The following is a 26,973-nucleotide window of genomic DNA, read 5'->3' as shown; positions in this document are numbered from 1 at the left end:
TTTCTTATCTTTCACAACTCTTTGGGGAGAACTTCCTTAGAGAAGGTGAATATTTGAAATGGTATCTTAAGATTTCAATTTCACACACAGTGGTTGTAAGAAATAACTGCCTACCGGTGGGATTTCATTTCTAGTCAACAGGCAATTAAATCGCTCAAATTTAAGTTTAACATTTAGAATCAAATCTCAAAATGTGTATTTATTATGAATAATGTTAAAGCAAACGTGACTTTATTGTATCCTCCGGTAGCAACTTGTACAAGCCTTATTCAGAAGAGCGACTCAGTAACTAAGAAGTGATTCTGAACGTGTAAAATGGTTCTTGAGAGTTGGGGAAATCTGAACTCGACCCCAGCCCAGTGGGATTGAAATGTAATTCCTTTTCCCTCTCCCTCACTCCTTGTGAATCTTAAATACTCTAAAATCTAGACATTTCCCGAGTTTTCCTTCCTGAATGCAAACGTCAACGGACTGAATCAGTCTGCATGATGAACCCAATCCCTGGGTGGGCAATTTTCTCCTCTGGTCATTTCCTATTCTTTTTTCCTCATTACATTTACTGTTGTGTTCTAGGGAAGGAGCGGCATTTTCAAGTGATGAAGGCTACCTTCCTCTGTGGAAAATGGACATCTAGTAGAAATGAAAATGCAAATGTCACTGGGAAAATGCCACAGATGGCAATTTACCGCCCTTTTTTTTCAACAATTATGAGCCGAGTTGCAACATATGCCTGTTAGTTGTGACATTCACATAGAGGAACGAAAATAGAGATTTATCTTAATATGGCTTTTGCTTCCTTGCAAAATTCTTTTTTCAGTTGTCACAGGCATCTGGCTCCCAAACTCCTTTCGGAACATTTCAGGGCCGGTTGATGGACATATTTTCACAGAATTTTAGAGCTATTAACCTCAGTGATAAATAAATCAGGTTTCCTATACAGTACAGAAGAGCCTGCAATAAATCTAAAAAAAAAAAAAAATTTTTTTTTTAATGAACTGAATATTAGGAGTTAGAAAGACATATTTTCAGCTGTTTACCTGCTGTGTGATTTGGGGAAATTGCTTCACCTCTCTGAACTTCAGTTTCTGTTATTTGCCAAATGGAAATGATATGATGCTCAGCAGAGCCAGGACTAGGGACCCCACCTGCCTCACCCTAGTCCCAGCCCTGCGCACCTCACAGGAGTTTTGGCAGAATTCAACAGGATAATGCTTTGCAGAGTGCTGGCAAGTAATAAATGCTCAGAAATGATAGCTGTTGCTATTACCCCGTCTTTTAGAAGCAATCAGCACCGTACCAGGAAGCAACAATCTCCCCGTCAATCAGGCCACCCACCAAAGTATGCTGAGACTGAGGTGTGGAGGCACTACAGAAAGAGGTGAAGCATGCCTGAAGTGTCAGCAAGCCTCAGGCTTAGGGAGCCCAGCATCTCTCAGCTATAAATGAAGGGCTGTGCCCATTTAGCCACTGGTTGGCTATTGACAGAGTCCCTGGGTGGGACAAGCAGTCAATGCATGCGGCTGTTAACCAAAAGATTGGCGGTTCTAGTCCATCCACAGGTGCCTCAGAAGAAAGGCCTGGCAATCTATGGCCAAAAAATCAGCCCTTGAAAACCCTATGGAGCGGTTCTATTCTGACCCACATGGAGTCACCATAAGTTGGAATCAACTCGATGGCAGCTTTTTTTTTTTTCCCATTACTGACAACTTGCTTCCTTTACTACACTGCCTGCTCCTGCCACATCCCTGAATTTATTTATCAAATTTTCCCCCTTCCAACAACTTCTAAACCATCTCTTACAACTAAAAAAAGAGATTAAATCAGGTGCTAAAGTAACTGCCCCCAAATTTCACAATTCTACAGCGAGTTCTTAGAAGTTACGCTCATATCATGCCCCAGTGGAGGGAGCTTTAGAAATCTGACTTCCCAGCTCACACCTTGGGGTGGCAGGGGTTTCAAAGTACCTCGTACCTAGCGGGCTTCCCCCACCCTTGCTCCAACCACAGCAGCTCTGCCCTTGTTGAACTTGAGCTTGTTGCTTCACCTCTCTGCACTTCAGCGTCTGCATCCGTGAGATGGGGGGTATTCAGAGTACCTATCTCACACAGCTGTTAAAGGAGTCTATGCATTAAAAGGTAGAAGGAGCTTGCAAAGGAGACTCGCACATAGTAAGCTTCTATGGAAGATTTTGCCTGTATTAAAAGATTCTAACTTTAGAATATTTGAAACTCCATTGATAATTCAAACCCTTGGTTTGATGGACAAGGTAAATACAGAATCAGCAGCTTCTTCTTCCTCCTCTATCACCACCAAACCCTCCGGCACCTTCTTCCTTGGATACCGGACTGTTATGGGTTGATTTGTGTCCCCAAAAAGATATGTTTAAGTTCTAATCCCTGGTACTTGTGAATGTGACCTTATTTGGAAACAGCATCTTTACAGATGTGCTTAGTTAACAGGAGGTTATACTGGAGTAGGGTGGATCCTAATCCAAAATGATTGTTGTCCTTATTAAAAGAGGAGAGGAGACCCAGAGAGACAAAGAGACCCAGAGAGAAGAAGGCCATGTAATGACGGAGGCAGAAACTGGAGTGACGCACCTACCAGCCAAGGAACACCAAAGGCTACGGGCAACCACAGGAAGCTAGGAAAGAGGCAGGGAGCAGACTCTCAGACCCTCCAGAAGGAACCAACCTTGAGTTTAGATGCCCAGCCTCCATAACTGTCAGGCAGTACATTTCTGTTGTCTTGAGCCACTCAGGGTGTGGTACAGCAACTCTAGGAATCTAAGACGTGGACTACAGACTTATCTGTCGCTCACAGTTCAAAGACGGAATCAGGACTGAGGGGGCTGGCTCACTGAACTGTCTTTGAGCTGTTTGTTCCTGCAATTGTCTCCCCTCTTTCGTTACTCAGAGGCAGCCCACCTAAGTGGCACACTGCAGTGCCCGGGATCCTAGAACAGCACATTTGAAGTCCTAACTCCTCACTGTGCCTAGAAGACCAGCACTATCTGACCTCTGCTATCCCTCTGACCTCTTCTCCATCACACCCCCCTGGTGCTCTGTGCTTGAACTGCACTGGCCTTCTTTCTATTTCTTGGAACAAACCAAGCCAACTCCTACCCGAGTGCATTTGCTCTTGCTCCTTCCTCTGCCTGGGATGATCTTCCTCTAGGTCACACTGTGGCTCTCATGTACTTCATCCAGGTTTCTGTTCGTATATTTCATCCTCAGAAGACCCTTTTAAAATCCCACTCCCCACACTCTCCATCCCCTTATCCTGCTTTACTTTGCTTCCCAGCCTCATTGCCACTTTCACTTTGTTGTTGTTGGGTGCCGTTGAGCCCGTGTTTGACTCTTAGTGACCCTATGTGACAGAACAGAACTGCCTCATAGGGTTTTCTTGGCTGTAATCTTTACAGGAGCAGACTGCCAGGTCTTTCTCCCGCAGAGCTGCTGGGTAGGTTCAACTACCAACCTTCTGATTAGCAGCCAAGCACTTAACTGTTGTGCCACCACCCAAAACCCATGCTGTCGAGTCAATTCCAACTCATAGCAACCATATAGGACAGAGTAGAACTGCCCCATAGGGTTTCTGAGGAGCACCTATGGATTCAAACTGTTGACCTTTTGGTTAGTAGGTGAGCTCTTAACCACTGCACCACCACGGCTCCTTAAAACCACTTTGAAGGCAGAAACTCTTTTTGAGTTATTCCCAGTTGTGTCTTCAGCACCTGGAAGGTGCCTAGCATGTGATAGACCCTCAATAAATGTTAGTGGAGAGAATGAATGTACAAATGGTAGCCTTGCCCCCTTGGCTAAAGCATGTTGCGCTGCCCTCTCGGGGTAAAAGTTGTGAAGGAACTTCAAGATCTCTTGTTTTTCTCGAACATCATTTTTGGGAGAACAAGAGCCCAGGTACCATTCAGATTCTGTCTCAAAATTTTGATTTGGGAAAGAGGTCAGGTTCTTGGTTCCCAGGAACTTTGAATGTGAGTGGAATCAGGAAGCAACAAGGGCCCCTCCCACACAAGGAGACATGGCTGCAGTAGACCAACGTATAGAGCACAGTCAATCATACAGGTAAAGCACAGGATTTGGAGACAGACAGGCTGATGTTTGAGTCCTGGCTCCTTCAAACCGGTTACCATCAAGTCGACCCCCGACTCATGATGATCCTATGTATGTCAGAATAGAACTGTGCTCCCTACAGTTTGCAATGGCTGATTTTTCAGAAGTAGATGGCCAGGCCTTTCTTCTGAGGTGCCTCTGTGTGGACTCACACTTCTAACCTTTCGGTTAGCATCCAAGTTCATTAACTGTTCATACCACCCTATACGGTTTTAGGCAAATTATTTAACCGTTCTGAGCTTCGATTCTATCATGTGTAAAATGAGGATAATAATACCCCCTCACAGAGCTGTAGGAATAAAATGAGATCATGCATGTAAAATGTTAGCAAGGTGATGGGCATGAAGTAAGTGTTCAATGTGTGGCAGCTATTATTAGAACTAATTAAGCAAAGAGAAACTCAGAGGAGGATAGCGCAGCAGGGTAGGCATTCCTTGGCTGAACATAGGTGGATAACTGGAGTTGTGCCTCACCGAGGGCTCAGCCCAAGCAGGGTGGAGTCAGCCTCTTGCCTGGGGTGGGGGAGCTCTTGCCTTACCTTACCTGCTCTGCTGACTCCCATGGGGCAGGTGGGTTAGGATCACAGAGGCCTGGCCCAGTCTCATGCTCAGGAAGGCAACACAAGGAGATGGTGCTAGGAGCCTGTCCTGGCCACCAGCTCATCAGAGTCAGGGGCCCCTAGTCTGACACACTGTACCCCAGACAGGGTTTCTGTTGCAGGAAGGAGAGGGAGAGGAGCCAGGCCATGGCTGGGGAAGCTGTGTTTTCCACCACTAATGCCTAGCTGAGCCTGGGCTGTGACCTTCCGGATGACTTGTCCCTACTCTCATTCTGTCTGTCTCTGTGTATCTTCCTAAGCTACAGACCTCAGTGGGAAGGACAGAGCTGGAATCTTGTTTATGATGCTGTCTTAGTTGTCTAGTGCTGCTATAACAGTACCACAAGTGGGAGGCTTTAACAAACAGAAATTTATTCTCTCACAGATTAGGAGGCTAGAAGTCTGAATTCAGGACGGCAGCTCTAGGGGAAGGCTTTCTCTGTCTACTCTAGGGAAAGGTCCTCGTCTCCTTTCAACATCTGTGGGCCTGGTGTTCCTTAGAGATCTCCCTGTATCTTGGCATCAATCTTCCCCTTGATCTCGGAGGTTCTCAGTGCAGGGAACCCAGGTCCAAAGGATGTGCTCCACTCCTGGCTCTTTTTTCTTGGTGGTGGTGAGGTCCCTCTTGTCTCTGCTCGCTTCTCTCTCCTTTTATCTCTTAAGATGAAAGGTGTGACTCAAGCAAGCATGTGGCTTGAGTAACGGTGGTGACTTAAGTAAGGATGGTGACTTGAGCCACACCCTCTTGTAAGGCTGTGACTGAAAGTATACCCCACACTGATCCTGCCTCATTAACATGTAGAAGTTATGATTTACATCACAAAATGGAGGATAATTACATCAGGTCAAAAATGGAGGACAACCACATAATACTGGGAATCATGGTGTAGACAAGTTGACACATATTTTGGGGGGACACAATTCAATCCACGACAGATGCTCCCTAGAAATATCCACTGCTGAAATGTCCTTTGGCAAAATCCAAGGAGAGATCTGCTGGCTTTTCTCTGCCAGTTTTCTCTGCTTCTCTTCAGCTGCCCCTCATGTATCTTACTGCCAAACTCACCTATCTGGAACACTGTTTTCTTCACTGTCACTACCCTGCTCAAGAATTTGCAATGGTTCCCTGTTGCCTGTGAGCATGAGCAAGTTGCTTCACCTCTCAAGACCTTCATTTTCTCATCTGTATAGAGGGAAGAGATGAGCTGGAAGGTTAAAACTGAAGCTTACCTGTGTTTCTATCATTCTAGCAGAAAACCAAATTCCCCAGGCTTCCACTAAAGGTGCTCCATAATTTGGCCCATTCCAATTTTATTTCTCACAACCCTAGAGCCTGAAACTTCCCATTCAGCTGCCCTCCTCCCTGATCTCAAGCACCCTGCTCATGCCCATTTCTGTACATTGTCTTATTCCATTCTATCTGGAATGTCTGCTTGTTTGTGTTTCAAAACTCCTGTGCTAGAATAGAGTTTTTAAGAGCAGAGACTTCAAAGATAAATAAACCTGGTTTCAAGTCTCTGTTTCACAACTGCTACCAGGGTCATCTTAAGCAAATCTCTGAGCTTCAGTGCTCACAGTTATAAAATAGGGCTGATGATAAATATAGGGTTAAGAGGAGTAATTGTAATCATGTATGCAGCAGGCATAGCACTGTGCCTGGCACATAGTAAAAAAAAAAAAAGCCAAATCAATCAATTTGCCATCGAATCAATTCTGACTCATAGCGACCCTATGGGACAGAGTAGAACTGCCCCATAGAGTTTCCAAGGAGCACATAGTAAGTGCTCAACAAATGACAATGATCTCAGTTAGTACAAATCCTCCCCACTCCTCTCTGCCTCTCCAGATCCTGCCCATCAACCTGGACCTAGGTCAAGTGATGTCTGAAGGCTTCCCTGCCTACCGAAGCTCATGGTAGCTAGTCCCTTCCTGAGTTCTTCCAGCTCCTGGCTCTATGACCTGGTTAGATGCCTCATTGGGCTCTTACGTGCAATGATTTCATGTGTGTGCAGCATCTTGACTCGAAAATGCCCTATGTATTCAGAGAGGCCATGATTTGCATCTTTGCTGGTTCCCACAGCATTGATATAAATCTGAAGACATCTGGAGGTACTCAGTGTTGTCAATTGAATTGTGTTCCCCAAAAGATATGTTGAAGTCCTAGCCCCTGCATTGGTGAATGTGACGTTGTTTGGGGAAATAGGACTTTTCTTAGCAGATGTTATCAGTTAAATTAACAAAGTCATACTGAAGCAGGGTGGGACCTAATCGTAATCCCTTCTGAGTAGGGTCTTGTAAAAGAGGACAGACACAGAAACACAGTCACACACAGGGAAAGACAGCATGTGAGGATCCCCCTACAAGCCAAGGAATGCCAAGGCTTGCCAGCAGCCACCAGAACTTGGAGAGAGGCGTGGAACAGTTCCACTCTCAAAGCTCCCAGAAGGAATTCACATAGTTGAGATCCTAATTTGGACCTCTAAACCCCAGAACCGTGAGAAAATAAATTTCTGTTCTTTAAAGCCACCCACTTTGTGGTATTTTTGTTATGGCAGCACTAGGACACTGAAACACTTGTAATTACCTTAGCATTGAAACCTTCAAATATCAAATGCATGCCATCAATTGCAGGATACATCAGCCCAACTCCTAGATCATACTGACCTGTGGAGGAAGGGTCTTTACATTGGTGAAGAAGGTCCTATCTGGGACCCCAGAATTGGTACTGGGGTTGGCAAAGTTGGTCTCAGACCTCTTAAAAACCTGGTAAAAGCTAAAGACCAGGCCCTTAGACACACCTCCATGCCTACGTGATTAATTTTGCATATAATTCAGGGAGTTCACAACCTGCTCAGGTTTATCTGTGGATCTGTTTAACTGGCCCAGCGTTATGATAAAACCAGACCCAGGAGTTCCAAGACATTCAATGGCAATCCTTGCTGCTTAGCCCTTCGTGGGCCGTGCCAGTCCCTGACTTGCACACAACTTTCTTTGCAGGAGCCCACTTAGCTCCAGGGACAGAAAAAAAAGGCAATTTGTCATTATGTACAGCTACATCCTGAAAGGAACTCAGTGTTTTTGTATCTGTTCTCTCCTCCGAGTCCCAGAGTTGGATGGAATGTAGCAAGCCCAGGCTCCATTTTGGGCGGTGGTGACAGTGGGTGGGGAGGTCTCATACACAGCATTTTTCATGCCCATTCAGGACACAGCCTGTTTCCAAAGGCCCGGGGGCTGCTCTTGGGCCAGCTCGCCTCCTCTCATGCTTTCAGGCTACATTGCTTCCCATCATATTGCAGAAGGCTGCCTTGAGTCCTATCTCGCAAAGGAAGAGCTATTAAAAATATATTCCATTTGTATTTCCTGTGTGGCCCTCCATCTGGAAATATCTTTCATCTGGCAACTTTCACAAAGTGAACTGAATCTTGAAGGAGGTCCTGGCAGGTTTATGCTGGCTTCTCTATCACTCTAATAAGTCATTTCCATCCTAACCTTCATGAGGGTCGAGCAATCGTGACTTGGTCTCGGAAATAGGATTGTCCTGGAGTGGCAGCCAGGCTTCCGGCTATGAAGCATCTTTTTAACCCTGAAAACACCCACTTGGAGGGCAAGAGCTAAATCTACAAGATTGCTAATACACACTCCATCTCTTGGCACAAATGTCACTTCCTTGGGGAAGTTTCCCCCGGCCCCTATGACCAGATCAGGACCTGCTATTCTACGCTCTCACTCAAAGTTCAGATCACAGTTTGTAATTCTACATTTTGTGATTGTTAAATACCATCTGGCTCTCCCCAAAGACTGCAAGCTGCTGTCTATTCTGCTCAGAATTGAGTTCTAGCATAGTATCAGCACACAGTAAGCATACAATAAACATTTGCCGAATGAATGAACCAACAAATGAGTGAGTGATGAATGAATGAAACCTACCTTACCTGCCTCTCTTCAAGTCCAGGTTGAAATATATCTTCTTTTCAGAACTGTGGTTCCTGAAAGAAAATGACAAGGAACCCTTCTGTTTAGGTAGCTAGAAGTAGAAAGGAGAGAGAGAAAAATGTCCTTTATCTTCAGTTAGAGAAATGTTTCCACAAGGTCCCTGATAAACTAGGGAAAAATGCCCCTGGGGCTTTCTGATAGGAGTGGGTGTCCTCGATAGTGCAGGCTGGGTAGGGCAGAAAGAGCTTTGCCATCAGGGCAAAGAGGTGGATTCTAACGGTTTCTTTGCTGGTTGAAAAGACTGCTTCCTGCCTGACTTTTTTTTTTTTTTTTTTTTAATTCTTCACATGCCAGCCCAGCTTGTAAATATGAAGGAGTGGCTCCCACTCCCAACATGTGGGGTCAGGGTATCAGGAGTCCTTATCGCTCCTGTTGTGGCCTTTCGGGTGGATGCTCTGTGGTCCCAGAAGGCAAGAGCTCTGCTTCTGTCTCACCATTTGCAATCTCACATCCTTTTGAGTCTCAGAAAACCCCCACGAGTTAGAAACGGGAGGTAGCCAAGTTCCCATTTGATATTAGGAAATGAGGCTAAAAGCCTTCCAAATCTCAAAGCTGCCTGAGATAGAGAGTCACAAGACACTATTTTTCAAGAGGAAGAGCTGCATTAGGAAAAAGTCAACTCAGAGGCCATGTTACCTAGTAAGTGGCATTTGTTGGATAGGCCTTTTAAGTAATCAGACAAAAGACTACAGTTAGGAACAGATGAGCCTATCATTGCAAGTGGCGCCCCACTGGCACAGTTGTTAAGAGCTATTTCTGCTAACCAAAAGTTTGGCTGTTCAAATCTACCAGCTGCTCCTTGGAAACCCTATGGGGCAGTTTTCTACCCAGTTCTATGGGGCTGCTATGAATTGGAATTGACTTGATGGCAACAGATTTTTATTTTTTAACATGGCAAGTAATAACTATCTTTTATTAAGCACTTATTTGGAGCCCTGGTGGTATAGTGGCTAAGAGCTACAGCTACTAACCAAAAGGTTGGTAGTTTGAATCCATCAGCCACTCCCTGGAAACCCTATGGGGCCATTTTACTCTGTCCTATTGGGTTGCTATGAATTGGAACTGACTTGCCGGCAACGGATTTTTTTTTTTTTTAATGTGTCAGGTAGAGTCCCTGGATGCTGAAAGGCTGGAGGTTTGAGTCCACCCAGATGTTCCTCGGAAGAAAGTCCTGGAAATTGACTTTGGAAAAATCAGCCATTGAAAACCCCATGGAGCTCAGTTCTACTCTGACACACATGGGATCGCCATGACACAGAATCAACTCGACTCCCTGGCAAGTGGTATGGGCCAGCTAATTTATATGTTTTGTCTTATCTAATTCTTATAACAGCCTTCTGAGATCAGTAGTATTATTATTCCAGTTTTACAGATAAGGAAACTGAGGCTCAAAGAAGTTGAATAACTTTCCCAAGGTCACATAATTACATACGGGTAGGAGATGGGATTTGAACCTAGGTCTTCTGACTCCATGTCCTAACTCTTACTCACCGTGCCAATGCTTCCCAAACTTCCTACATTTGCTGATTAACAATACACATTCTTAGGCCCACACCAAATCTACTGGAACAAAATCTCTAGGGGCTCAGAAAATCTTTGTCTGAACATTCGGTCTAAAGTAGCCTTCCCCTTAAGCATTAACATGCCATTGTTTTATTTTCATCTTTGCACTTACCACTGCTTGATATTTTCTTATTTATGTATTTGCTTATTGTCTTTCTTCCCCACTAGGTGACAAGTCCCAAAAGTGCAGGGACCAGACATTCAAAATTGTATCTCCAGAATACTGAACCTGGGGTGGTACCTAAACCAGTAAGTACTTTATACATATTTATTGAATAAATTAGTAGATGTTGCCCAAAGCACTCTGTTAAAAAGGATTCTGAGTCTGGACCCAGGTTCTGGGTGAGAAAGAGGGTCAATCATTGAATACTGGTGTCTTCCAAGATTGTGGTATGAGGAAATGTTGACACACACATCATGGATTTGACATCCCAGAGAGAAAATGGAATCCCCCAAAAACTAAATGCAAGATGACTCAGCTGGTCAGTGAGAGAACCAAGTTCAAGGACTTTTATATCTTACTTGGGATGTCAAAATGCACATATATGCAATGGAGAACAACAGTTCGATACTGACCAGAAATGCAGTCAGGAGAAATCAGAGTGGGAGTAGGCATGGAAGCCTTCCTGGAGGAAGTAGAAATTGAGCTGCCCCTTGATGGGTGACTACCTGGGGACTTCCTTTGTGTCAGGCCTTGTACCATTAGCTTTAAATAGAGTGTTTCATTTGGCCCTTACAAAATCCTAATGAAGTATTACTGTCATAATTTTATGGATAAGGAAGCTGAGGCACAGAAAGGCTAAGGAAATTGTGCCAGGTCACAGAGCTACTAAGGACTGCTTGTTGGAATTAACAGCCAGCTTCCTGTGATTTCAAAGCTGGTTGTCTTAACCAACCCAGTAAGCAGAGCAGGTGCGTCTGGCAGGCAGTAGCCTGAGTAACGGTGTCGGTGTGGGGTCAAGAGCTGGGTGCACAATTCAGGGGTAAAAAACCCATTGCTGTCGAGTCGATTTCGATTCATAGCAACCCTATAGGATGGAGTAGAACTATCCCACAGGGTTTCCAGGGAGCACCTGGTGGATTCGAACTAGCAACCTTTTGTTTAGCTGCCATAGCTCTTAACTGCTACACTACCAGGGTTTCCAGTTCAGGAGTAGTGATGGAATAATGACGGGCTCAGGTTTCCTTTTGCTGGAATATTGTTACAGTCCATCTCGGCTGCTGGGTCTGCTCTTCGCTCCCATCTAAAGCCATTGGATGTCAAAATGCACCACAGCGGAGCCAGTAATGGCAAGTCCTTCAACTGTTTGTTGCTCACTCAAGCATAGCCAAAGCGAGGGGAGTCCCTCAACAAGGAGGTCCCCTGGCAAGAGAGTTCTGTGATGTCTCAGCTGAGAGAGGGCCTGGTCCTGGGGCCATAGATATAGGACAGTCGCTCACTGGAGGTAGTTTTTAACAATGCTAGAGGCTGGGAGGCAGACTCATTTCTGGCAGTCCGTCCCTGTGTGGGGTAGTGGATCAAAACAGGAAGGGTGGGATGCCTCGCATGCAACTACTTGGGTGTAGCAGAAGTGTTTGGGGCTGGGGTTCTGATGGTTTCTGCCCTGGCCAAATGTCATTTTGCTATGAGTAACTTTTTGCACCCAACTCAAGTTGCCCCTGACATTTGGTTCACTATGTCACAATTCTTACTAATATACTTGCATGTAGGCTGTACTGGTTTTTCATAGCCAGCTGTGTATGTAAAGTCCACCTGCTAGCAGGAGGACCCCCTGAAACAAAGTACCCCAGGCTACAGGGAACATTCAGGAAAAAAGGTCCTTGGGAGTTTGGGGCACCTTGTGCAAAATTTGAGTTACATAGTTAACTTTTAGGAGCCTTGGAGGCACAATGGTTAAGCGCGTGGCTGTAACTGAAAGGTTGGTGGTTCGAACCCACCCAATGGATCCTCAGGAGAAAAAGACCTGGTGATCTGCTCCTGTCGAGTGGACTCCGACTCATAGCAACCCCATCGGACAGAGTAGAACTGCCCATAGGGTTTCCAAGGCTGTAATCTTTAAGGGAGCAGACTGCCACATCTTTCTCCTGTGGAGGAGCTGGTGGGTTTGAACTGCCAACCTTTCAGTTAGCAGCCAAGCGCTTTAACTACTGCTCTACCAGGTGTCCTTCTGTAAAGACTGCAGCCTAGAAAACAGTATGGAGCAGTTCTACTCTGTCATATAGGGTCACGAGGAGTCGAAACAACAGTTAACTTTTGATTTGGTGGTGCATCTTTTGGGCTATTTAGATACTTTGCCTGCGTTATTTATACACACATAAAAGGAAATTCCCTAGGGGGTACACGCTCGTTGCTGGGCAGCTAGCAAATCACCTGGAACTAGTCTATCATCTGCTACCCCCAGCAGTTAGGAAATTTTGTCCTTTGGTTAAAGCCCCAAGTGCTGGCACTGTTGGTGTTATGTAGGCCAACAGAGCCTTGAATATTCTCTCTGCCGCTTCAGCTATTTTTCCTTGTATAATCATATTGTGAGGAGTCCCTGGGTGGTACAAACAGTTGATGTGCCCAGCAGCTAACTGAAAGGCTGGAGGTTCAAGTCCACCTAGAGGTGCCTCAGAAGAAAGACCTGGAAATCTCCTTCAAAAAAAAAATCAGCCATTGAAAACCCTATGGAGCACAGTTCTACTCTGACACACATGAAGTTGCCATGATTCAGAATCAACTCAATGGAAACTGGTTATTAATTGGTCATATTGTGAGCCCCTAATTCTATTCCTCTAGCCCCAAATGCCCCTTTTATACTTAGGGCAATGGGTAGGAAGATGGCTTGTTACCTCCTATTGGGGACCACAACCAATGAAGTCCAATAAGGGGGTGGCTGGAAGTGTGTCAGGATGGGCAGTGTTGCAGGTGAGGTTGCTAAGAGTGGGTCTAGGTAGTTGGGACATCAGAAGGGAGTTATCCAGGGGAGTGGCACCAGTGAACTTGATTCCCTCCAGGCTTCTAATTGCTCATTTAATATCTGGGCCAGAGGAAGGCTGTGCCACCCATCATGTTATGTAGGCGTCGAAACGTACAAACATAGGCAAGTGCATTTGGACAGGTGAATGATCTGGACTCATGGGCCAAGGACATGATAATGTCAATTAATGTTCCATAAAACTGGCCCTGGAGGGGGTAAGGCAAGACCTAGGGGCTTAAACTGGTAGTGTTTGGTATTGTGGGCCTGTTTCATGAGCTGAGGGTCGTTGGCAGGCAGGATGGGAATTAAGGGGTAGCCTTCTCTTTTCTTTCTTTTTTTTTCTCATGGGAGCAGATAGCAGGCCCAACATTGTGTGATGTTCAGCCATTGGGATGTGGCCTTGGCTATGAGTAGATACAGATTAGCCTCGGGGTAGCCTTAAGCAGTAGGCTTGTTTTGGGTGGTGCAAGAAGGGACGTTATAGCAAAAGTGGGGACAGGGACTGTTTTCATAGGGTGAGAGGACTAAAAGCAAGGGTAATCATAAAAATGGGGTCCATCGTGCTTAATGGGGAAGATGCGGAAGGAGAGGGAGTTAAAATTTTGGAGGTCTGAGTGGGGGTCAGCTGAGTGAGGGTTCCCGAATGTAAGAACTCCATGCTCTGGCAGGGGGAACCTTGGTAAATGATGTAGGTAACCAGGTAGTCATCCTCTGGGATGCTGTGGTTGGCTGGGCTGCGGTCATTGTCTGGGATGCAGTGATTGGTTCCCCAGACAGGTACAACTCTTGAGCCAGATCCATGTTATGGAGCATAGGTTGACATCAGGAAGGCTGTCCTAAAGATGTGCAAAGTGGGAGGAGTGCCTGGGGTACATTTAGCCACGCTGGGCTGCCATTGAGCACCATTACTGTAGTAAAAGTAGCCCAGGCCAGGCTACAAATGCAGGACCACATTCTTTTTTGTTTATCCTGATGGCTGTTTGGGATAATGTAATATGCCCAGCCTGTGGTGTTATAGAGGAATAGTTGTACATGCCAAACAGGGATAGCACTGTGGGTGCAATATTGCCCAGGTGTCCTGGCATTGAGTAGGGGAGATTGTGTTTCAGACCCAGGTCATCAGCCATATCAGGTATAGCCAGCTAGTGACAATCAAAAGGCTCCACAATAACATTTTCAGGTTTTTAGGCTCCACAGCAGCATTTGGGGCTGCCCGTTTATAATAATGGGGCACATCTGAATCTCACAGCTGTGAGGAGCTGCCGATGCTTCAGCATCAAATAATGGGGAATAGATGGCTTCAGGCAATAGAATATTGGTAGGTCTCCACCACCAATAGCGTATTAGTGTTGGGAACCAGGAACTCTTTCACCTTTCTCCAAGATCCACATGGTGTTAGGTGTCAGTCCAGGCGCCAAAACTTCTGTCTCCTGTGGGAAGGTCTGGAGTTAGCTAGCCTTTAAATCCATCATAACTGGAGTATGCTTTAGGTGGTAGTGGTGCTTGCTTTCCAGGCAGGCTAGTAGAAACGTATCTTAGGGATTTTGCTGTTGACCAGTAGGCAGAGGCATAACTAAGGTATGGCAGGTAAGGTGCATGCCCTGGGTGCCCCTTGAGGAGGGGCGCTAATGAGCAGTTTCTATTGGTCATCACAGTTTCCATCACCAGTTGTGAAATGCCATTCAGCAATTTAAAACTAATTGCCATAGGCTCTATTTTCCATAGATAGGCCCCTGCCAGCAGGGTCCAGCTTATAACTCACCCTTGGTCTGGGCGCCAATTCTTTGTGGATGGTGCTTAAATTGAAAAAGGGAGAGGAATGGAGGGTTGGGGGAGCTTGAAGCAGGCAGCTGAATGTGGACATCCATGACTTGGAGCCTGGATCTCCTGTTAGAATCAGGAAGGGCAGAATGAGGGAGAGGTGCTGAGGGCATTTTGGTATGGGTGAGCGGCCCATGAGGACAGGTAGTGAGGGACATAAGAGCAATGAAAGCCCACTTGGGAATCCACATGCCAATCTGTAGCTTTAACACTTTTAAAAAAGGTGCTTTTTAAGAAGCTGTCATAGAGTTTTACGAGACCAGCTGCTTGGGGCTGATACAACAGGTTGAAGTTCCAGAGGATGTATTGTTGGAGTACCCAGGTCTGGGTGGCTTGGGCTATGAAATCGCTGTCCTGATAAGAATTAATAATGTCCAGGAGGCTGAATGAGATCAATATGGACTTGATAAGACCCATTATCACAGAGTCCGAGGTAGCATGGCAGGAGGGATGAGCCAATAATAGATAAGTATATGTGTCCACCCTGGTTGGACATACCAGGCAGTCCAGGGGACCTGGGGTAAGGGTCCGTTATAATCAATTTGCCATTGGGAATGCAACTGGGTCCCTCAGTCATTCTGCTGGGAGTTACGTATCATGCCCGATTCTTGAACTTCTATCTGATTTGACAAAAGGGGAAAGTGAGACTCAGGAAGGGTAAACAACTTGTCCAAGCAGGATGGCTAAAACCAAAACCAAACCTGTTGCCATTGAATTGATTCTGACTCATGGCGACCCCAGGTGTTACAGAGTAGAACTGATCCATAGGGCTTTCTCGGCTGTAATCTTTACAGAAGCCGATCGCCAGGCCTTTCTTTCATGGCACTGCTGGGTGGGTTCAAACCACTGACCTTTAGATTAGGAGACAAGTGCAAGTGGTTTGTACCACTCAGGGACCTTAAGTAGGTGACAAAGCCAGGATTCAAACCCAGAATGGTTTTACCACAAAGACTGTGCTCTTTTTTGTTAGAGATGCAATATTCCCAAAGAGTTTTGTAACTAAGAAAATGGGTCTTTAATGTACAAAAATGGGGAAATTCTGTGGAAGAACAGGTTTGGGTGATGAGAGGGGAAAGAGGATATAACCGTTTTGGACTCTGCTCTTGTTTGAGTCCAGCTGGAGTTAAAAGTCCAGGGTTAGTATTTCCTATGTACTTGAGTATTTCCTGTGTGCCAGGCACTGTGCTGGGCACTAAGGATTTAAAAACCAGAACATGGTTCCCTCCCTTGAGATGCTCACTGTCTTTGGGTGAAGATCTGAGGGCACACTTAGTGAATTCAGGGTGTGGTAGCTAGGCACCAGGCCAACTACAACACTGAGATAGGCATGTGGCCAGACTCTCCAGGCCAGGTACCTGCCACGTAGCAGTGCCTCCTGGTCCTGCTTGTTTAATCAACAGAGTCACGGAACACTTAACACTGTGTCAGACATTGTGGACACATTAGAGATACAGAAATGAGTCAGGCAAGGGCCTCAACTCAGGAGCTCACAGAGGCAAGGAGGAGACAAATACTTCATTCACTCAATCATTCATTCACCAGCTAGAAACAGAGTGCTTACAGTGTGCCAAGGACTCCTAAGATCTGGGTATAAAACAATTAACAACGCAGACACTGTCCCTGCACTCAAGGAACTTACAACCTAGTAGCAAGTAATTGTAATAAATATTATTATTGTTATTAACAACAACAACTAATAAGGGCTGACTCAGTGCCAGCCACTGTACAAACACTTACATGATTTATTTCATTTATTCCTCACAATGACCCTATTGTCACCCCATATTACAGATGAGCAAGTTGAGGCTGCAGTCTCCCTAAAGTCTATAATAATTCTTTGGAAGCACAAAGGAGGGCATAACTAATTTTACCTCGTAAAGTCAGGAAGGGCTTTACAGTAGATGTCATATTTCTGATGGAAACCTAAAGAACTATGGGTTTTCTCTAAACAGAAACATTGGGGCAGGAACCATCTAGAATAATGAAAGTGTAATACCTGCTTCAAAGAGTATTTGTGAAAAGTCAACAAAATACGTGAAACCCAAGCACAGTGCTTGGCATGGAGCAGGTACTCCCAGTTGTTTTTTCCCCTTCATTGGTCGTGTGCAGTCAAAGGAAATCGTGACCACTTTCCCCCACCCATTCACTTTGGTTTTTTAAAGACACCCTTCAAATTATAACTTCCCTGGGAGCCAAGGCCTCTCTAGGGCACTCCGTTATGATCCTTGCCTTCAATTCACAATTGGAATGTCTTTGGAAACGTCAGTGAGGGCAGTGGACCCACCTCCTCATTGCATAAGGTGGTTGTGCAGACACGCAGATACACACACGCTCACACACACACACACACACACACACACACGGTTGCTGGGGAGATTGTGGTAAACACCAGCCTCTCTTCAGGATCAAAATAACTGAGTGGTCTCCCTTTGTGGCTGGTGTAGAGGAACAAATTAGATGGGTAAATTAGCAGTTCCCGAAGACATTAGCAATTGCTCACAGCAGTGCCTGCCTCACTGTGAGGCCTCTCCAAGTCACAGCCTATGAATAGACACTTCCTCTCTGGAAGAGAGAAGCCAGAGTGCCCAGAACACCATGGGGGAAGCTTGAAGGCTCACACTCCCTTCAAAATGGTTTTGTTTTTAAAGACAAATTTAATTACCACTTCTTTTGGCTCCTTAAAGAAGAAAAAAGTTCCCTCATCCATCAGAGAATTAATCAAGCCTACTCACCGGCAGATGATGTAATCCTGGTGTCTTCTTCTATCAGATCTAGGCCGCTGCCCTGCTGATGCCTTCCCCACTAATTGCCCTGCTTTGCACCTGTTTCTTCTCGGGAGGCCCTAGCACCCTAACTTCAGGTGCCTGTGCTACCTCCTCTCCCTGACAAGACACCCACAAGCCCTTGTGGACAGCAAAGCCTGCTCCAAGACTGAGGGGGTGTTTCCTTCTCACGTCTGCTCACGGCCAGTAGCTGTCCTCTGAGTGTGTTGCAACCCAGGGTTCGGAGGGCTGGGCCTGTCGACTCTGGCTGTCTATCTGATAGGGCGGAGCCTTTGCCCTCACAGTGAGCTCTCTCACGCCAGATGTGCTCTGTATGGAACCCGAGGCCTTCAGGGGAGGTCCTCTGTGCAATATAGCAAGAGCTGGGTGGCTCATATCCTAACTCAGACCCTCACCCTCTGGCTCAGAACATGGACGAGGCTGACAATCTGCAGCTTCGAACCAGTTCCGACAGACTCTCCTATTCCAAGAAACTACCTTGGACCCTGTTCACACAAAGCTCCCTCTTCTTCCTATGGCTCCTCCTTTTGAACTTCTCCTCTCCACCATCAACCAGTATTTACTTTCCCTCTTGCCCAGTGCAATGACAAAACAACCAGTTGATGTTGAGTCGACTCCAACTCATGGCGACCCCACGTGTGTCAGGATAGAACTGTGCCCCACAGGGCTTTCAATGGCTGATTTTTTGGAAGTAGATCTCCAGGCCTTTCTTCTGAGGCACCTCTGGGTGGGCTTGAACTTCCAACCTTTCAGTTAGTGGCCAAGTGCATTAACTGTTTGCATCACCTAGGGCCTCCCTGCTCAATGCAGGACTATGCTATCCCAGTCAAGGGACTGCAGATTGTTATAGAAACCTCACATAGACTTGGAATTGAATCCCAGCTCCACTCCTTACTAGCTGGACACACTTAAATAAGGTATGCAGCCTCTCAGAGCCTCAGCACAGAACCCTCATCTGTAAAACAGGAATAATGGTACCCACATTTCAGGGTTGGTGAGTGATTAAATGTGATCATGCAAGGGAACAGCTTGCACAAGTGCCACTAGTCCTTTACATTTGCAGAATTTGCTCATCCAGCATTAATTTCAGTCTATGGATTTGCAATCGCTTCATTAGATGGTAAATTCTAACTTAGTGTTTCTTCGGAGCACCTCAGGGCCTGGAGCAGCTACAGGCATGCAGAGGTCACTCACAAGTACTTGGTTCTTTACTGGCTCAATATAAGGAGTCTCCTGTCTCTCAGTTTTCTGTCGTCACCACAAAGCTTTATCAGCTGCTCTCCCAGCCCTGCCTCTTTGATCCTGGGCTTTGGGGCCACTACAGGCTCAGGCTCTCCTTTCCTTGTGCTCCACCCCCTAATGAGCTCCTGACTGCTGAAGCCTTGGTCTGCACGCTATTGTTGCCATCCACACATCTCATACCCTGAAATGCCTGCTTCCTCATATGGCAGTGTCTGTCAGCTGCCCCTCTTTCCCACCCCCCCCAACCTCCCCCCTACATGAATTGTCTGTCTGCTGGGCCAGGCCCTAGCCCAGGGCAACAGCTCACCAGGCCTCACCTCTGAGTCTCTTCCAAGCACTAGCAGCCCACCCTGGTCCAAAGGTACCATTTATAGCTGATCTCTGTCAGCACCTCCTACCTTCCACTTGGGAGCCTGTCAACACCCCAGCCATCACTGTTCCTGCAATGGCTGACAACCCTGGTGCTGCTGAGGCTGCTCTGGGAGAGTCAAGCAAAATTATTTCCATGGTGGTGATGGTGGTGGTGAGCACAAGAGTTGGAATCTAGCTGAATCTGTGTCTAGTCCAGCCTCCTCATTTTGCAAGGAGGTGTCTCGTTCCTCTTTGTATCTGCCACACCAAACTTGGGGTCTGGCATACAGTAAAAAAGGTACTCAGTAAATGAATGCTTACAAGTTGGAAGTCCTAAGGACACATAACTAGCTAGGGATTTCCCTTTCTCAATGCCTGTTGATGTCCCGTTCACATTTCTTTCTCTTGTACTTGCGAACCAGAAAGTTAGCTCATGATTAACCTTTCATGATCTTTCCTTTACTTCTGTGGTGGAAAGCAAATTTGCAGCAGAAAAAAGAAAGATGCCCAACCCCTTTGTTTCTGCCTCTTCAACCTTCTCTAGATCTTAAGATCATGGCGAGGATCTCTAAAATTCAGGCCCATTTTCAGAAACTGGAGCTGATGAAGGAAGTATGACACAATCTAACATTTTTCTTATCTGGCAGTGTGGTCTGGTGGTTTGCACAGGGGCTCTGTAAGTCGGAAGTCTGGCTTTCTATTTCTGGGGCTTAAGGGAAACCATGTAACAACAGTCTTTGCAGCCCTGGGCACTCTTGCTTTCTGTTTTTCTTGTTCCGTGTAATAAGCCTGGACTGGAATGGGTTACCCACAGAAGACAGTAGTTCAACAAGGAAAGGAAGTGTACCACCCTTCTGCCCCACCTTCTGCCTTGCTTGAGAATGTGAAGGTTAGCGGTCAGTAGAGGAAAGATAATCCAAAGAAATGGAAAGTGAGGGTAACGAGCGGGAGGAGAGTGGTTTGGGGCTGAGAGTATGAAGATGTGGTGATAGGTTACTTCACCACATCAAACTAAACCTTTCTCCGACTACACCTTGTGAGCAGGAAATCATGATGGGCTCTTAGAGGGGGAGATTTTCACTGGCTGAGGAGCCCCCTATGTGCCTGGAAAAGGAGGTGGGAAAGAAGCAAGCCTTGCTTTTCACTCCAGGGAGCAAATCCAAAAAATGAGGAAATGGAGAAGTTCTTTGTTCTAAAGTAGAAAAAGGGAAGAAGAGATGGAAAAAGCAGAAAGAAAGTGACAGTTTATTTTTATTTTTATTGTGTTTTAAGTGAAAGTTTACAAATCAAGTCAGTCTCTCATACAAGAATTTATATACACCTTGCTATGTACTCCTAGTTGCTCTCGCCTTAATGAGCACACTCCTTCCCTCCACTCTCTATTTTCACGTCCACTCCGCCAGCCTCTGACCCCCTCTGCTCTCTCCCTTCCAGACAGGGCATGCTGACATAGTCTCACGTGTCTGCTTGATCCAGGAAGCTCACTCCTCACCAGGATCATTTTCTATCCCATTATCCAGCCTAATTCCTGTCTGAAGAGTTGGGTTGGGGAATGGTTCCAGTCTTGGGCTAACAGAAGGTCTGGGGACCATGACCTCCGGGGTCTTTCTAGTCTCAGTCAGACCATTAAGTCTGGTCTTCTTAAGAGAATTTGAGGTCTGCATCCCACTGCTCTCCTGCTCCCTCAGGAGTCCTCTGTTGTGTTCCCTGTCAGAGCAGTCATTGGTTGTAGCAGGGGAAAGTGGCAACAAATTTGATTGAATCAGAAAAGGGGGAGGAAAAAAAAGAGGAGGGTATTAAGAGCAGATCTTCTGAAGGGCAGAGAACAACAATAACAGGACTTTATTGCTGGGCCCGGGACGGTGTATACTGCAGCTTCATAAAGGCCTCCTGAAGGAGTCTCTGCGTCAAACCAGCCTAACAATTCTCAAAGATGGGAGCGTAAATCTCTGAGGAATCCGACTGCATCCCAGACTTCAAAACACATAGAGATTTGAGTAGCCTTGAAATTGATAGAAATCTTTCAGAGTTTGATCAATCAAATGATCTCACTATCATTACTCAGGTTCTGGGGCTCTATCTAGAAAGAACAGGGTGAGTTGGGGAAAATAGTCATTTAACAGGCCATTTCCTTCCTCATTTCTACCCCACTGATCTTTAGGTCTCAATTCCTGCTACTGTAGTTGTTGTTTTACTAACCAGGAAGCTGTGAGACCTTTTGGGTTATCTTTAGAGTGACCCCCTGCAGAAGGTGTGAGGCTGAGTCTTGGAGTGGGTGATCAGATGGCATTCACCTCAGGCTAACTAAAGTGTTGGGACGATGTTTTCTCTCTACAAGGGTTGTGCAAACAGTATGTTTCCCTGGTTAACTATATGTGAATTATAGAGAGTCTAAGATGATGGTGGGAACCTGGCATTTTATGAGACCCCTGTGGTGATAGCACAGAGAAAGAAAAGAAAATTTGAATGCCAGGTGTAATTATATGATTTGGGATGCCTTAAAGAAAAAACAGTCTCTCTGGAAGGGTCAGCACCAACAAAAAGAAAACGGACTTTGTGGTTAAACAAACCTGGGTTTGAATTCTGGCTCAGTCTCTCACTTGGTCAAGCCACTTACTCTCTCCACCTCTACTTTTCATCTATAAATGGGTGTTGTAAACCCTCTCAAGGCTGTTTCAAGAATTTAATAAGTATATAATACATAATTTAATTTAATAAAATATATATTAATTTCATAAAATATTCCAATTGCTGTTGAGTTGATTCTAACTCATGGAGACCCCATGTGTGTCAGAGTTGAACTGTACTTCATAGGGTTTTCAATGGCTGGTTTTTTAGAAGTAGATTGCCAGGCCTTTCTTCTGAGGCACCTCTGGGTAGATAAACCTCCAAACTTTTGGGTAGTTAGCTGAGTGCTTAACCGTTTGCACCACCTGGGGACTTCTGAATAAAATATAGACTATACAATCTTTTATATATATATATAATTAGTATAATTGCTGGTAGGTCATAAGCACTCAGTAAGTTGGAATTTGTTGCCCTTCTGTCCCAAAGTGCATTCTGGGGATTCATTTTTAAACATCAAACAGATATTTCCACTAGGGAGATTTCTCTCTAGCCAGTTGATGTTTACAGAGAGAAAGCTTTCAACTAGCAAAGGAGATCAAGGTGGCAGAGCACATTTCAGGGAGGATGGCCAAGACCAGCGATGTCCTCTCATTGAGTGGAGACGAGCAAATGCTACACAAGGAGCCCACAGCGCTCTAGCAGGCAGCAGGGAAGCATGTGCCTCATTGTCTCTCCAATGGGTTATAATCTCATGTAATAGATGAGGTAGCTTAAGCTGGGTCCAGACACCCTGAGCCAGTCTGGAGGCCCTATGGGGCAGCATCCCAACCTCAGGACCTAATTACCTACAGGACTGAGTTGTCAAAAGCCAGCTTGCCCCAAGGAGAGGCAAAGTTGAGGGACATTTGTTTCATCCCCAAGGACACTGAGTAACAGTGAAGAGAAGGCAGAGGTGTTTCTGAGTCCTAGAGCAAGAGAGCTGTAAAAAGAGAGGGAGTGAAAACAGAATCAGAGGCTTCACTGAAATATCTGTGGGACAGCAACACAAAAGGTATTGGTGCCAGTTGCTTGGCTACGAGCAAAGATGGTACTGGTGGCTTCAGAAGACAGTGCCTGGAGGGCCAGTTTCAGTTGCCTTGGCTTTGGAAAGCAGCACTAGGTTTTGAGGTCATTCACTGATTCATTCATTCAACACATTTACTGAATGCCTATTATGTGCTGGGTTGGGCATCAATGCCTAGGATTCAAAAGTCAGTGCCCTCAATACATGTGAGCCACAAGAAACATACCTGAAGATTTGCTTCCAAAACTACACAGGGCAGTGCGGGGGGAAAAAGGGAATATGATGGGCCTGGAGTCACCACAGAGCCTGAGCCAGGGGATCCTGCACAGTGTCTGCCCCTGAGACCTTGTTTTTATCTGCAGCCTGGTGAAATCATGGGCTTTATTTAAATGCTCATCTGTAAAATGAATTGGCTCAACAAATGATCTAATACTGTATTTAAAGGTCTCCAAACTGAAACTCTAAGCCCTTATAAAAAGCACTAACGAAGTATGAACCGAACTTATAAACAGCACCCTATATGACTTTGTGATCCAGTTTGACAGTTTTGGATTATCAGCTTCTGAAATGGCCCGTGGGTCTCATTCCTCCTCTTTACCTTGTGTTAGGATCTGCTCCAGCTCCTTGCTGCCATGTGGGTCTATAGGCCCAGAGATGATAACTAATCTGCATTTCAAAGGGAATTCTTCTAGTTTTTAAGGACAGGCAACTAATTTAGCAATATTTTTAAAACCTGTCTGGGCCTACACTGTGGACTTTAAATAAATAAATAAACAGACTGAATTCAACCAATGGCTACCAGTTTATAACCTTTGGGTTTTACGATTGGAACTGGATCGAGTCAGGAGAACTGAGCTCCAGTCATATTTGCCTCTGATATCTGCGTGGTGTTGAGCAGACCATCAAACTCCTACGGGATCTTGGTGTATGCTCTGCTGTATATTCTCAACAACAATAAAAAATTAAATAAATTATAAAATATAAAACAACAACACCTTCTATGGCACCCAAGTTTCCTCACCTTACAATGAGATCTTAGAATTCAGTATAGCTTTCCCACTCTGACAGCCTGTACCTATGTTTTAGAGCAAGTACTTCATGAGTGGATACGTTGACTCGTGAATAACTCACTGTTTTTGCACAAGATTGGAAAGTGTGTCCATGTCCTTTTAGTTGGGAGGGGCGTTCCATAGGAGTAGAATTGTCTGCCTTTCCTCCTCCTCCTTTGCATTAGAACCAACTGTAAAATAGATAAAGAAGCCAAGTGGGAATTAAACTATCGTAAAAAAAAAAAAAAAATTTTTTTTTTTTTATTAGCTTTATTGCTGGTAAAGCTGAATAATCATTGCCCTTTCAACCTGTGGCCAAAGTAGGGGCCTCTTATTACCTTCTCCCAGGTTTAGGCCAAGGGACCTGCTTGTGGACAGAGTTCAGGGCTACAGATCAGAACCTTATGCCAACAGCCATACTGAGGATCTAGCCACCTTACCTTGTGGGAGCATTGCTGTGTCAGTTCCCAAGAGGGCTCATCTGGGCCGAAACACAGCCTGGTCCTGTGCCATCCTCACTGCTTGCTATGCTTGAGCCTACTGTTGAAGCCACTGCGTCAATCCATCTCAATGATGGTCTTCCTCTCTTTACTGATTCCCTACTTTACCAAGCATGATGTCCTTCTCCAGGAGCTGGTCCATCCTGATGACATGTCCAAAGTACATGAGACAAAGTCTCGCTATCCTCGCTTCTAAGGAGCATTCTGGCTATACTTCTCCCAAGACAGATTTGTTCATCCTTCTGGCAGTCCATGGTATAGTCAATATTCTTCACCAACACCATAATTCAAAGACATCAATTCTTCCTCCATCTTTCTTATTCATTATCCAGCTGTTTCATCATATGAGGCAATTGAAAATACCATGGCTTGGGTCAGGCGCACCTTAGTTCTCAAAGTGATATCTTTGCTTTTCAACACTTTAAAGAGGTCTTTAGCAGCTGATTTGCCCAATGTAATATGTCGTTTGATTTCTTGACTGCTGTTTCCATGGGTGTTGATTGTGGATCCAAGTAAAACGAAATCCTTGACAACTTCAACCTTTTCTCTGTTTAGCATGATGTTGCTCATTGGTCCAGTTGTGAGGATTTTTGTTTTCTTTACGTTGAGGTGTAATCCCTATTGAAGGCTGTAGTCTTTGATCTTCATCAGTAAGTACTTCAAACCCTCTTCACTTTCAGCAAGCAAGGTTGTATCACCTGCTTATTGCAAGTTGTTAATGAATCTTCCTCCAATCCTGATGCTCCATTCCTCATATAGTCTAGTTTCTCAGATTATTTACTCAGCATACAGATTGAATAAGTATGGTGAAGGCAACCATGATGCACACCTTTCCAGATTTTAAATCATGTAGTATCCCTTTGTTCTGTTCAAACAACTGCTTCTTGGTCTAAGTACAGGTTCACATGAGCACAGTCAAGTGTTTTGGAACTCTCATTCTTCACAATGTTATCTATAATGTGTTATGATCTACACAGTTGAATGCCTTTGCATAGTCACTAAAATACAGGTAAACATCTTTCTAGTATTCTCTGCTTTCAGCCAAGATCTATCTGACATCAGCAATGATATCCTTTGTTCCACTTCCTCTTCTGAATCCAGCTTGAATTTCTGGCAGCTCCCTGTTGATATACTGCTGCAAACACTTCTGAATTATCTTCAGCAAAATTTTACTTAAATGTGATATTACTGATATTGCTCAATGATTTCCACATTCTGTTGGATCACCTTTCTTTAGAATGGGCACAAATACGAATATCTTCTAGTCTGTTGGCCAGATAGCTGTCTTCCAAATTTCTTAGAATAGACGAGTGAGCCCTTCCAATGCTGCATCCATTTGTTGAAACATTTCAATTGGTATTCTGTCAATGCCTGGAGCCATGTTTTTCACCAATGCCTTCAGTGCAGCTTGGACTTCTTAATCAGTACCATCGGTACTTGATCATATGCTACCTTCTGAAATGGTTGAACATCAACCAGTTCTTTTTGGCACAGTTACTCTGCTTATTCCTTCCATCTTCTTTTGATGCTTCCTGTGTCGTTCAATATTTTGCCCATAGTGTCCTTCGATATTGCAGCTTGTTATGGGTTGTATAGTGTCCCCAAAAATGTGTGTCAACGTGGCTAGGCCATGATACCCACTATTGTGTGGCTGTCCACCACTTTGTGATCTGATGTGATTATCCTATGTGTTATAAATCCTAACCTCTATGATGTTAATGAGGCAGGATTAGAGGCAGTTATATTAATGAGGCAGGACTCAATCTACAGGATTAGGTTGTATCTTTAGTCAATCTCTTTTAAGATATAAAGGAGAAAAGTGAGCATAAAGGGTAGGGGCCTCATTACCACTAAGCAAGAAGAGCAAGAAGTATGTCCTTTGGACTCAGGGTCTCTTGCTAGGAAGCTCCTAGACCAGGGGAAGACTGATGACAAGGACCTTCCCCTAGAGCCAACAGAGAAAGAAAGCCTTCCCCTGGAGCTGGTGCCCTGAATTCTGATTTCTAGCCTCCTATACTGTTTTTTTTTTTTTATACTGTGGAAGAATAAATTTGTTTGTTTAAACCACCCACTTGTGGTATTTCTGTTATAGCAGCACTGGATAAGACAAAATTTGGTACTGGAAGTGGGGTGCCTCCAAGAACTTATTGGTAGAGCTAAAGAGTTTCATAACACTAGCCTATGCAGAGCAGAGGCCTCACTGGCCCAAGAGGCCTGAGGGATGGAGGGGCCAAGAGGCCAAGAAACCAGGAAGCAGAAGCTGAAGAAACAAAGAGCACAGGAAGCAGAGCTGCCTTAGTCTCAAAGGGTAGGGCCATGACCTCTGGGGTCTGAAAGGGTGGAACCACA

The 26,973-nt window shown here is 45.2% G+C and overlaps 1 protein-coding gene across 1 annotated transcript in view; it reads right to left on the bottom strand.

Moving 5' to 3' along the window:
* The window catches only part of LMO2 (LIM domain only 2), a 43,520-nt gene extending 25,464 nt beyond the window's left edge, over positions 1 to 18,056 (bottom strand). The window contains exons 1-2 of the mRNA XM_010592138.3: positions 17,801 to 18,056; positions 8,659 to 8,717 (exon numbers count right to left, since the gene is read on the bottom strand). The gene's annotated coding sequence lies outside the window, so the exon portion shown is untranslated. The remainder of the gene's footprint in view (positions 1 to 8,658; positions 8,718 to 17,800) is intronic.
* Between the last annotated feature and the right edge of the window lie 8,917 nt (positions 18,057 to 26,973).

Source organism: Loxodonta africana, chromosome 7, assembly GCF_030014295.1.
Source record: "Loxodonta africana isolate mLoxAfr1 chromosome 7, mLoxAfr1.hap2, whole genome shotgun sequence".
Classification (NCBI taxonomy): domain Eukaryota; kingdom Metazoa; phylum Chordata; class Mammalia; order Proboscidea; family Elephantidae; genus Loxodonta; species Loxodonta africana.
Note: the sequence above shows the minus strand (reverse complement) of the source record. Positions and strands in the feature narration are given on the sequence as shown.